Here is an 11,210-nt window from a genome sequence, read left to right on the forward strand (position 1 = left end):
CTGCTTGATTTCTCCGCTAGGGCATAGTGTAGAGTTAGTCATGGTTGGCCTTAGGTTTCAGACCGTGTATTTAAGGATGTCCATGACTCACTAAGCATAAGTCAGGAAGCGTAATAGTTGGTTTTGTAGTTGAAGCAGTAATCCTAGGAGGAACAATATCCGAGTACCGCACTTTTATTGATTGTCTTTGCTCTCATTTTATTGTGCCTCTCTTTTTTATTTTCTTTAATTCATTTGCATCGATCTTTATCCACACATCATTATTTCATCTCCACTTAGTTAAATAGCAGTCTTGGTATTTCTATTCCTTATTCCTTGTGGATACGATACCCCACTCACCTGGGATTTATTACTTCGATAAACTCGTGTACTTGCGTGTCACACGCAAGAGACATTGTTATGTTTTTGGCACCACTGCCGGGGAATAGGTGTTTTGGAAACACTTTGCACTTTGCTATTTTAGTTATTTACCATTCATTCTATTTCACCTTTTCTTATTCTTTCACCGTTCTGATTTGTTTTTTTTTTTTTCGTGTAACTTCAGGTTATGACCTGAGGGAACCCTTCGATATTGGTTAGAGGTGATCCTGATCTTGAATGTATACTCAAAAGAAGGGGTAAAGAACCTATGCCAGAACCGTCAAATCTAGCTAAAGTAGAAGGTAAAGGGTCAGAAAATCTGGCAGATCATAATGAACAACAGAGAACACTTTCAGACTATACCTGACAATTAGTTATTGGCATGTAGTTGAGTATCGTGCGACCCCCTATTACAGCTCTAAATTTTGAGCTAAAGCCAGCATTCATTTAAATGATACAGGAGTCAGTGCAGTTCAATGGTTTGGCCGATGAGGATCCAAACAATCACATTGAAAACTTCTTAGAGGTTTGTGACATGCTAAAGATCAATGGTGTTACGGATGATGCTATAAGATTGAGGCTTTCCCATTTTCTCTAAAAGGAAGAGCCAAACAATGGCTCCATTCATTGCCAAGAGCTTCCATCACAACATGGAACAAAATGGTCGAAGCCTTCCTTGCAAGGTACTTTCCTTAAGGAAAGTCGGCAAACCTTCGTAATGAGATATCTTCATTTGTTCATATGGAACTTGAATCGTTGTTTGAGACCTGGGAGCAATTCAAGGACCACTTGCGGAAGTGTCCACAACACGGGTTCCCCGAATGGATGATCATTAAACTTTATACAATGGGTTGAATCCAAGTACACGACAACTTCTAGATGCCCCCACAGGAGGTACAATGGGGAACAAGACCCCTGAAGAAGCCCAACAATTGGTAGAAGAAATGACCATGAATAGCTACCAATGGAATGCAAGAGAAAAGAAGAAAGTGGCTGGACTCCATGAAATTGATGCGATTACATCTTTGAAAGCCCAAATAGAGTCATTGAGCAAGAAATTGGATATATTGACTTCACCGAGGGTAGGCGCTATCACAAGTTGTGATGGTTGTGGGGGTTCACATATGCCGTATGATTGTCCTATTTTGATTGCTACATCAGCCCCAACTGAACAAGTAGATTTTGAGGGCAATTTGGGAAGAGTAATCAAGGGCAGCAAAAGGCCATGGCACCACTAGGTTTCCAACAACAACAAGCCCCAAACATCGAGAATCGAGTTTCAGGCTTGGGGACCCAGATGACCGATCTAGAGAAAGCTTTGACCAGATTTGTGCAATCATTGGATACACGGTTTCAATTGGTTGAAATTGCACTTCGCAACCACACCGCTTCATTGCATAATCTGGAGAATCAAGTAGGTAAATTACGAAGTCTCAATCGGAGAGACCTCAAAGGAGTCTACCTAGCAACACTAAAACTAATCCAAGGGAACATGTGAATGTAATCACTTTGAGGAGTGGTCATGAAGTTGAAGATAGATCTCCTAGTGAGAAGACCAATGTTGAAGCACCCGAGGTTGTGTAATTTGAGGAAAGAGCAAACAAGGAGAAGGAGGTGGCACCCTCACCTTACAAGCCAATAATGCCTTACCTTTTAAGATTGAAGAATGACCAAAATGATGAGTAATACAATAAATTATTGGGTCTATTTAAGTAATTGCACATCAATATTCCTTTAGTGGAGGCGTTGTCACAAATGCCTCAGTATGCGAAGCTATTGAAGAATATTTTGACCAACAAGAGGAAGTTAGAGCAGAGTGCATTGGCAATCCTAGATGCCTCTTGTTCGGCGGTGTTACAAAAGAATATGCCGAAAAAGAAGAAAGACCCTGGAAGCCTCATGATTCCGTGCAACATTGGTAATATGGATTAAGAGATATCATTGACAGATTTAGGGGCTAGTATCAATGTCATGCCATACTCATTCTTTCAAAAGCTAGTCTTGGGAGAGCCTAGGCCCACTCGAATAACATTGCAATTGGCGGACCGAACTCCGAGGGTATCATTGAAGATGTCCTTGTTAAGGTTGACAAGTACATATTTTCTAGAGACTTTGTAGTGTTGGATGTCAATGAGGATGTAGATGTTCCTTTGATACTTGGGAGGCCATTCTTGTGCAATTCCAAGGCACTTATCAACATAGACGATGAGGAATTGACACTGAGGGATGAAGATGACTAGCTTAAATACCGCCTCGTCGAAGCCATGTGACATTCTCTTGACTTTGATGATACTCTTTATTTTGTCTACACTACCGATGAATTAATTGATGAATATGTGCAAGAAATAATGAATCCAGACCCGTACGAGGGGTTGCTAGAGCAAGAGGTGTAGAACGAAAAAGTGTTGATGCTTGGTCTGGAGGAGAAGGTACCATCTACTTCGGGATCATGAAGAAGATTGATGTGAAATCATCCGCAAGCACAGGGAGTTGTAAAGTAATACCTCTCACGCAAGCACGAGAGGGTTGTATTCCCTGGGCCCAAGGATCTATCCTTACTTTCTCTTTGCGTATTGTCTAGCTAATAGATTTGATGGGGTTATCTAGACTATTAATTAAAATAAAAGAAACTACAATTGGAGTGTAAAACAAAGCAAAGGTATAAAATCAGGGGAATGAAGTGGTCATGGATGCGGATTCCCTAGGGGTTACTAAAGTGCACAATATGCTAAGAATGTCATGCAATTGGAGGTTTGGACAAATAGACTTCCTAAAATAGATCAACCCGATGGTCACTACAATTGATCCATAATCTAGTACAAGTATTGATACAGAATTTCTTCCGATCAAATCCTCATACAATTACATTAAAAATGGGAAAATCTTTAATTAGGACCGGAACACAACTTTGTCTAACCCTAATGTTGGAGGGGCACAAAATACCCAATGGTCATGGTGTATTTATACATGAATCCCTTCCAAAGTTGGTGTGTCTAGTACAAGGGCGATGGTCACGCTACCAAGTACAACCTAGAAGTTGGTTTAAAAAGTTCTGATGTAAGCAACACATCAACTGCACCAAGAATAAATCAACAAACACACAACAATTGCAACAGACATAATTAAATCATCCAAATACACAAGTTCACCCCAAGGTTCACCGGCATCCGGTGACCTTTGGTTCTACTCGTCTATACAATCAAACACAAACAATAGGCTAATGAAAACAACTACAAATGGCATAAGAAAACTCGCTCAAACAATGGAAGTGAGATGATAAGCCAAGTTAGGTGGAAAGCTTCCATGACGCCAGATCAGGGGTGGCTTCCCTCGTCATCTATGAGCTCCTAAAGGAGAGAACGATGAAAATCTAGCCAAACAAAGCTTCTCCCTTTGATTCCCTTTCTCCAAAACGCGCGATCTTGCCTCATCAAAGCTGATGGAAGTCGGCTCCAAGAACTCCCCAAAAACCTTTTCCTCAAAAATCCACTCCAAAAAGAACTCCTTTGCCCTAGAAAAAATAGTCCAATATATATCCCTTCAGGTCCAAACGGGCTCCATCCAGATGCATGGATGCCCATGAAGCTCACTAGCATTTTAGCCAAAAATGTCTCGGTGTTGCAGTAACTCAACTATAATACTTATGTTGTAGTAATTTTGCTACAATGTTTCTGCTGCAATAACTACAAGTTGTGAATTTCCAGCAAACCTCATGGGCACTCATGCGGGCACATGGACCCCGTGAAGCTTACAGCTAAATGCCTGCAGTATCAAACAGTGACTCCGCTACAGTGCTTCAACCCTAAAACATGGTTTTTGATGTCGAATTCCTCCCAATTGCGTTCTTAAGCTTTGCTCGGCTCATTTAAAGATCTGCAACACCGAAATAACTAATTTAGACTTAAACGGGCATCAATTCATTAACATATACGTAAATAATACAAGATCAATACTTATAAAATATGTACATTTAGGCGTTTATCAAAGATGCTCCAGAAGATGAAGTGCGCAAGGAGACATCACAAGAAATGCCCCAAGGCTAATGGGGATGTGGAAGAATGGAGTAATTGTGATGAACCCTTGTGTTGTAACAATGTTGATAACTCCCCCTCTACCTTCAAGAGACTATGTTCATTATGCTTTTAGGTCAAGGGTAAGAGGGAAACCTTCATCTATGAGCCCCCGTAAGGGAAGGCAAGGTACATGAAGTTAAGTGACGTTAAACAAGCGCTTCTTGGGAGGCAACCCAAGTTCTTTACTATTTTTTCTAGTTGGTAGTTTAGTATTTCCATGAATAAAAGCTTAAGTGTTCAGGTCTTGATGTTTACATGCTATTGTTGTGATTCTCTCATGGATTATTTGGTGTTATCATGTACATAAATGTATGTGACGGAGTATCATGGTCGTTTGAGCATGTGTTTCATGATTCTCTGGTTCATTTTGCATTGTTGAAGTAGGCTCTGAATGTGTATACATCTTCAGGAATTTTTTGCAGAGCCTACAGATTTTTCTAAGTTAACCAGAGAAGGCACATGGCCGTATGGAAATTCCACATGGGCCTGTGTTTTCTTTCAAAGCTCATCCCGAGAGGACGCATGGGCATGTGTTTACCCCTAAGAACCAACTTGTCACTGTCACACACCCATGTGTTAATTCCACACGGGCGTGTGTTTCTCTACGGAGGCTTAGAGATTTATCCCAAGAAGGCACAAGAGCGTGCGTTTGCCTTATGTCTGACCCTATGACAAACACACGGGCATGGGTAATTTCCACACGTCCGTGTGGATCTCTACAGAAAGTTCTCCTCCATCCCAAGAAGACATAGGGGCATGTGAGTGCCCCTGTGAGTAATCCTATGGAAGATCCACATGCCCGTGTGGAATTTTCACAGGGGTGTGTGGAAAACTTAGAGAATTTTCTTGGATGGACAAGAAGCCATAGGGGCATATGGGTTCCCCTGTGTGTATTTGCATTCACAAGGGCATGTGTCTGGCCATGTGAAGCGCTCCCGTCGAGTCACACGGGCGTGGGTAATTTCCAAACACCCGTGTGGATGTGTAGAATTCCAAGAGACGCAGGTTTTCCTTAAAATATCTTCGCATTTCTTCACCTTCTCAGTCCCAAACATTCAGAGAACACGCTCAATCACTCTCTCGACTTCGCACCATCGTTTTAGAGATGTTTTGTTTGAGTTTTCCTGGCGTTTTTTAACATTTTCATCTTCATCTCGTCGGTAAACCCTTTTTCTCTCTTCTTCTTCACCACACTTGATTTTATTTGATTAAAATGGTGAATGCTACTTCATTTCTATGTTTATATGGTCTGGGCATGCTTAGAATGAGTTTAGAAACGAAGTTATGATGTACTTTTGAGCTTTTAGCATGGTGGCCATACGGTTTTCACACCCCGTGGATCAACATGGGCGTGTGAAATTGCCACATGACCTTGTGGATTTTTTGCAGTACTACTTTGTCAGCTTCTTTGATCGATTCTTATTCAATTTTTGCAGATATTGCACCTCGATCGAAGAAACAACCTGAGAAACATCCGTTTGAGCTATCCCCTGAGCTGGAGACTATGGGATTTGCTATTCCTAAGCACCAAGTTTGATTTGAGTGATTATTGAAGTTGAGATTGCGGGATATACAGTAGGGAGATGAGTTAGCTGATAAGGTTGAGGATCTCATTTCAGTGGGTGATTGGAGACAGTTAATATTGATCAAGGAGCTAGCCATCCGTGCACTCACACTTGAGGTTCTGTCATCATTCGAGTTCGATAGGTCCTACGCGAGATTCGACAGTGTTGACGCCATACAGTTTCGGGCATTTGGACATCACTATGTTATGAGCGTCACTCAGTTTTAAATCCTGATGGGCCTATATGATGAGATGTTTATGGCCACTAAGGAGTATGAGCGACTTACGACTGCTTACCCCGGTATATTGACCCCTTAGTGAGCGGATAGCACTTTATGCGGCCAGGGACAGTATAAGCCAGGGGTGTCTATGGCCACGTGCCTTTCCTGACCTACGTACCACTATCTTCACGCCATTTTGAGCAGGTCAGTAAATGGCCGTGGTGATAGTACTGGAATCCTAATCCGGCAGGAGCTACTATATATATATTAGATGGTGCAGCATCAGCCGATCCATTATGGGCACATAATAGCTGAGTATTTGCACCACCAGGGCTATTACATCAGAGTTGTTGTCATCATATTATTCCCGTACATTACTAGACTCATCAAGGGCATGATCTGCTGGGCGCCATACGTGGGGCTGAGAAGATGACTGTTCCTTCACCGTTAGACCTGAATACATTAAGATTAATAGATTGGTGCACAGACACGAGCCTGGAGCATATATTCTAACTACGCTTACCCGAGAGATAGCTAAGGACGGAGGTGATGAAGCTGAGGGGTCACAGTAGGTTCTCGAGCCTCAGGCCGAGCATACGGAGGCCGAGGCACTCGCTGTAGCACAGGAGCAATCTCCAGTACAAATGTTTTCTCCTTCTCGAGCCTATGATCTCTTTAAGAGGCTCGAGGGTGCTGTGGGGATGCTTCGGACTGATATTACTGAGGTTCGGTGGACATAGGCCATGTACCACGCAGAGGTGATGGCGTGCCTTGATATCTCATAGTAGCTACTTGAGCGCGACGCATCTTCACCCTTCATTAAGAGCCCTAGGACCCCTTTGTCTCTGCCAGCGTCACCATCACCAGATCCACCAGAGCCATTCAACTTAGTAGCAGCAGTAGACCCAATCGCCAACGACACCGACACTTGAGGCATCCTTAGTTTTCTTTTCTTTTGTTTCTTGTATTTTACTTTTACATTATCTTTTGGACTTGTATACTCAAAAAGGATCTTAATCTGAGTTTATATTTTTATCTCAAGTTGTATTTCACTGCTCTGTCTTTTATATACTCCAGTTTGTTTTATTTTTTTAGCTTCACTGAACCCCATGTGAATGCATGCAGATGGTCTTGTTAGTATGAAAATTGAGAACTAGTCATGGACACGGCCAATGTGTTTTTACACTTGGCCGTGTGTGCCTCACAACTCATTGGATCTCCACTCCGAAGGAATTTAGCTCCATCAAATGCACCACTAAGAGTTTAGGGGAGTATTGTTTTAGTTGCCTGCTCCCACATATATTTTGATTGTTATATCTTTTATTGTGCTTGCATGTGTACATTGAGGGCAATGTACATCTTAAGTGTGGGGGGAGTTCACATTACATATGTTCTATACTTATGCTTTGATTGTTCATGCTTACGTAGCCAATGACGGTTCACCTTAGTTGCAATGATTGTATTCTTGAGTTTAGGAGAATTTTTAACATTGAATGTTCTCATCTCTAGTTTTCACTTAAATTTCTAGGAATTTTTGTCCGATTCACACTTGTTGCACTACTCGCTCATTAAACTCTTTTGGAAACTCAACTAGATGTTTAAGGGATTAAATAGCTTAATTTCTTGTGTTTCATTTTGCTTAAAAAATAATTTGTCTTAGTTATGTATTGGGGGGTGGAAAGAGCTACCACCTATGAAGTATGAAGCTACTCTCATAAGTCGGATACTAATTATGCCCTAATGAGAGAAAGAGCTATCTTATAGGATTAGTGAAAGCTACCACCCCGATAGAAAGAGCTACCACCTCGAAAGTATGAAAGCCACCTTAGCGGCCACTTTGGAAAAGGCTACCTTAGAGGATGTGTGAAGCTACTACCACCTTTTACTTTGTTTTGTATAGAAATAAGTTTGTTATGCTTAGAAATTTGAAGAGTATAATTTGGGTTGATTTGTGTGAGTTCGCACACTTACACAATTTCAGATTTGTTGTCCTTTTTCATTTAAGTTTTTAGCTAGAGCAATGATTCTTGTTGTATTTAGTGTTGAAATTTCCCTTACTTGTAGATTGCTTCTCTTGCATGCTTTGGTAAACCTAAGGCCAAGCACTTTCAATATTTTCTTCTTCTATTGACAACGCCGCTTACGTGTGACCCGTAAGTGCACTGGTTTGTCGAAGTAATAAATCCCAAGTGAGTGGGGTATCGCATCCACAGGGAGTAGGGAATAAAAATACAATAATTGCTACTTAACCAAGCGAAGATGAATAATGATTGTGATGATAAAGTGTAATGTAAGTAGAAACAAAGGAAATAAGAATGAGAAGCCCAAGTAAGTGAGAGGAAAGGCAATCGATAGAAGTGGGGTACTCGAACAATGCTTCCCCTAGAACTAATGTTTCAAGTGCAAAACCTACTATTCTTCTTCCTAATTAATGCTTAGTGAGTTATGAAAATCCTAAATCACACGGTCCCAAAGCTAAGGTCAACCGCAACTAACTCTATACTATGTCCGGCGGAGAAATCGCTTAGTCTCAATACCTCACACTATGCAAAGTTGCATGGAATTATAGGTATTCCAAGAGATAAACCCTATTCCTATGTGTAGATCTAACCCTTTGGTCTAGGCGAAAGACCCCTAGTCACAATTAAGCCAGAAATACTAAAGTCACTTCAACGCTTCACTCTGTCGCTCCCAAAACTAAGCCACAGAAGAGTTCATCCTTTAGTTCTTTGCTCTATTGTAACCGCAAGGAACTCTAGGAATTGGAGGAAGGATAAATCACACCGGAGTGGAAAGAGGACGATCAGCTATCTCTCGACTCACCCTCTCAACCCCCTTCAATCTAGCTTTGTCTAACACTCATGGCGTGTCACCCATCCATAAAGGTTACCAAGATGAACTCTCAAACTTAGTTTCTCTCTAACGGAGAAATCATTCAACAAGCACTCAAGATTGGAACTCAATTAAAAACATCAATTAAGGAAGGCATAATAAAAGGTCAAAGAAATATTAACATCCTAGGGTTTACAAAATCCAAGTACCAAGTAGCGGATTCAGCTCTGCATGGAGCAAGATACAATGAATAATGAAGTCAAGTAAAAACAAGTAAACAATAGGAAAACTCCCTCGGCAGTCATGTCGATGTTCTCATGGAGTAGCCTCGTCTTCTTCAAAGGTCCCCTTGTCCGGCTTATGGAACACCTAGCCCGATCGATGCCGACGAAAGCTTCCCCAATAACCTTCTTCCGACGACCTCTCAAAAGATGGAGAAAAGTTGGAGAAAAGCTCCCCCATAGAACTACTCAAAAGACTTGCCAAAGCCTCTCAAAACCCTAGCCGACGACCTCTCAAAAGATAGAGAAAAGTTGGAGAGAAAGGTGAAAGATTAATCCAAAAATTGGGCTGAATCACGGCTTAATCGGGCATCCACACACCCTTATGAACTCTCCACACGGGCCTGTGAAATTTTCACACGGACATAGGGAATTTCCACACAAACGTGTGGATTCTCTGGACACCTGATTTTTGGACTGCTATGAATAGTAACTACTACAGTATATTACTACAATGATTTGCTACAGTAAACTGCTACAATACTCCGCCAAAACACTCCCAATTCCACACTTTTCATCGAGGCAACATAAACGGGCAAACGTTTATGCCGTAGATTGCAACTCTTATTCAATCAAAGGCCTTATTGGTGAAGATCTTGCTATCAATGCACAAGTCGGGATACGCAAATATCACTGCCTTCGTGCCCTTCCACCTCATTGTAATGACTTGAATACATGGAGGTTGGCACACATTTACATATCTTAGAGCCCCACTTGTGTCTTCACATTTTTTCCTTTCAATATTCCACCAAATAATGCATTCACGATCTACTTTTGGCTTATTTTCTTAATACGTAGCTTCACAACCCTACATGGGCAAAAGAACACAAATACACATGTATTAGCGCTTAAACCTGATAAAAGTAATGCTAATCATAAGGAAAGACCACTTCACATTCTTAACACACAAGCACTTATCAAACTCCCCCACACTTAAGCTTTTGCTTGTCCTCAAGCAAAGAAATAAAACATTAAAAAATAGAAAAAGGAAAGATTGAAAGAGCTCAGCCTTAGGTTCACCAAAGCATGCAAGAAAAGTATTCTATAAGTAAGGGACATTTCAACACTAAATACAAAAAATCAATGCTCTAGCGAAAAACTTGAATAAAAAAGAACAACAAACCCAAACTCGTGTAATTGTGTGTAAACTCACTCAAGTAAACCCAAAGTATACTCCTCAAAGTTCTAAGTACAAGGGACTTATTTATCTACAAGCATAACAAAAGAAAAGGATGGTAGTAGCTTCACACATCCTCCAAGGTAGCCCTTTCCGAAGCGGCCTCTAAGGTGGCTTTCACACTTTCGAAGTGGTAGCTCTTTCTACTGGGATGGTGGCATAACTAGTATCTGACTTATGAGAGTAGCTTCATAATTCATAGGTCGTAGCTCTTTCCACCCCCAATGCATAACTAAACAATCTGTTTTTTTCTTTCTTTTTCATTTTCCATTTTTTTCAACAAAATAGAACAAGAAACAAAACTAATTATTCTCTTAAACATCAAACTTGAGTTTCTAGAAGAGTTTTATGAGTGAGTGGTGCACAAATATTAATCGGGCAAAAATTCCTAGAAATTCAAGTAAAAACTAGAGAATGAGAACATTCAATGTTAAAACTTCTCCTAAACTCAAGAATACAAACATTGCAACTAAGGTGAACCGCCATTGGCTATGTGAGCATGTATGTCAATCAAAACTTGTGTAAAAGACATGTGCAAAGTGAACTCCCCCAACACTTAAGATGTACATTGCTCTCAATGTACACATGCAAGCATAATAGAAAGTATAGCAATCAAGCAAATATGTGGGAGTGGGCAATTGAAACAATACTCCCCTAACTCCTACTGTTGCGTTTGATGGAGCTAAATATTTGAGAGTAAAG

The 11,210-nt window shown here is 40.9% G+C and overlaps 1 non-coding gene across 1 annotated transcript; it reads right to left on the reverse strand.

The window, feature by feature from the left end:
• Positions 1 to 1,068: 1,068 nt before the first annotated feature.
• Positions 1,069 to 1,175, reverse strand: LOC120274248. The gene has a single exon (XR_005540780.1). It is a non-coding gene; the product is annotated as a small nucleolar RNA R71 (small nucleolar RNA).
• Between the last annotated feature and the right edge of the window lie 10,035 nt (positions 1,176 to 11,210).

The sequence above is a fragment of the Dioscorea cayenensis genome, chromosome 12 (genome assembly GCF_009730915.1).
Source record: "Dioscorea cayenensis subsp. rotundata cultivar TDr96_F1 chromosome 12, TDr96_F1_v2_PseudoChromosome.rev07_lg8_w22 25.fasta, whole genome shotgun sequence".
NCBI lineage: Eukaryota > Viridiplantae > Streptophyta > Magnoliopsida > Dioscoreales > Dioscoreaceae > Dioscorea > Dioscorea cayenensis.